Source organism: Asterias rubens, chromosome 8, assembly GCF_902459465.1.
Source record: "Asterias rubens chromosome 8, eAstRub1.3, whole genome shotgun sequence".
Classification (NCBI taxonomy): Eukaryota; Metazoa; Echinodermata; class Asteroidea; order Forcipulatida; family Asteriidae; genus Asterias; species Asterias rubens.
The window spans coordinates 14,694,599-14,697,315 of NC_047069.1; positions in this window are offsets into that span (position 1 = coordinate 14,694,599).

The window sequence follows — 2,717 nt, forward strand, 5'->3', positions numbered from 1 at the left end:
AGTGAGTAAAACAAGTCACAAAATAGTTTTGGTCTCATGAGACCAAAATTATTTTAGCATGTAAAATCCCCTTAACCAGTTATGATATGTTACCAAAATCATAGCAGAACTGATTAATACGTTTTTACATGCTAAAACTGAGACGAAAATTATTACTTTTACTCATTTTTGAAAAAACTACAGCACCTCATTAAGTAAAATTTCAAGGGAAGCTTTCTACTATCATAATCTTCAAACTGTGTAAGTTTAATGTATATCTGTGGACATTGTGTTTTTTGTTAGGAAAAAGTACATATACCCTTTAAAGGTAGTGAACACTATTGGTAATTACTCAAAAAAATTATTAGGATAAAAACTTACTTGGTGATGAGTAATGGGGAGCTGTTGATAGTTTAAAACATTCTGAGAAACGGTCCCCTCTGAAGTAACGTAGTTTTCGAGAAAGAAGTAATTTCCCACGAATTTGATTTCGATATCTCATATTTAGAATTTGGGGTCTCGAAATCAAGCATCTGAAAACACACAACTTCGTATAACAAGGGTGTTTTTTCTTTCATTATTATCTCGGAACTTCGACGACCAATTGAGCTCAAATTTTCACAGGTTTGTTATTTTATGCATATGTTGAGATACACCAAGCGAGAAGACTGGTCTTTGACAATTACCAAAAGTGTCCAGTGTCTTTAAATAATGCTTACCAACCAAAAAACGATGTCACATAATATACAATCTCTGTCTGGTATCCTGATATGTTTTGCTTAGAGCTGGTATAGGCAATATCAGAACATGGGCCTTTGGAAGTTTCAAGCGAAACAATTCCATTGATCCAGTTTTCGATAAACTCACGAACGACACGTGAAATAGCTCACTGATTATATTTGGCGATCAACATTTTGAAAACAAGAAAAATGTTTATGTTCAGCTGGGACGTGCTCGTTCATAACGACTTGATTTCCATTTACGGAAATAGCAATGCTTCCAAGATTGTGTATTCCAACTGCAGTTTATTCTTCCTGAGTGGACATAACTGCTCCATATTTTCGGGAGTATCCCGAAAACGCTACCATGTTTTGAAATGAATTTTTAAAGACACTGGACACTATTGGTAATATTGTCAAAGACAAGTCTTCTCACTTGGTGTATCTCAACATATGCATAAAATAACAAACCTGTGAAATTTTGAGCTCAATTGGTCATCGAAATTACGAGATAATAATGAAAGAAAAAACACCCTTGTCACACGAACTTGTGTGCTTTCAGATACTTGATTTCAAGACCTCATATTCGAACTTGAGGTCTCGAAATCAAATTCGTGGAAAATTACTTCTTTCTCGAAAACTACATCACTAGATGAGAGGGAGCCGTTTCACACAATGTTTTATACTATCAACCGGTCCCCATTACTCATTACCAAGTAAGGTGTTATGCTAATAATTATTTAGAGTAATTATCATTAGTGTACACTGCCTTTAACAGGTTCATTTTATGTTATAGGCCTATATCTTGATTACACACAGTAGGTTCCAATAGGAGACTTTCCAACGCTAGGTGGCAGCAGACATACCGGGTAAATTTCCATTGTTTACGTAGTTCTGAACATGCGCATAATTCGGAGAACAATGGATTTACCCGGTAAGTCTGCTGCCCTCTATCGTCCCAGAAAGTCTCCCATTGCTAACACCTTTGAAGTTAGACAGAAATTATTCTCTGGGGATCATATAGTGGTATGGTCGGCATGTATACCTGAGCAATCAGACCTAAACTCATTAAATTTGTATTTCAAATGATAATCAATCTTGTTGTATACTTTCTCATACTTAGTCTTTGAATTTTCTGGAGCAATTACCACAGATGAATTGTAACGGCATTCTTTACATGTATTGGGCCCGAGACATGATGTCATTATTTCGACTTTTCCATAAAACATACACTCTCCACTCTCCAGCCACACTTGGCACGTTTCCATAATGATATGCAGGCATGCTTGTCCACGTGACATGTTTAAAATCACGGGCGGTAATGGTGTGCGCGCGGAATGCGAGGGCCTCGTGCCGTAACCAGGGAACAAAGTACCATGATGACAGAATTGCAAGGCATGGCATTGATTGGTCAATAGGGAGCTGGCAAGGATCAAACGTCACCGGATGATCAAACGTCACCGGATGTGACCGCATAGTCTTGGCTCTGTCTGAGCAGACGATAAATAAATTATCGTTATTAAAGGAATACGTTGCCTTGGATCGGTCGAGTTGGTCTTTGAAAAGCGTTTGTAACCGTTTGTTATAAAATGCATATGGTTAGAAAGATGTTGTAAAAGTATAATACAATGATCCACACAAACATGCCTCGAAATTGCACGGTTTTTTGACTCCCATAAATGGCCGACCGTGTTAGTTCGCACAGTAAAAGGAAAACCACGCAATTTCGAGGCAAATGTGTGTGGATCATTGTATTCTTCTTTAAAAACATCTTTCCAACCATATGCATTTTATCAAAAACGGTTACAAACACTTTTTATAGACCAACTCGTCCGATCCAGGGCAAAGTGTTCCTTTAAGTTCGCTCTCTCTGCAGAAAAATATGAGTAGCTGTACATTTATGTTTACCATGCTTTTACAGATAGTATATAGTCGCTTCAAACAAACTATATGAAAGCTAGTTTAGGGAGGATACAGGTGAAATGTTTTGAACTGGGGTTATTTGGTGTTTTAAGTCTA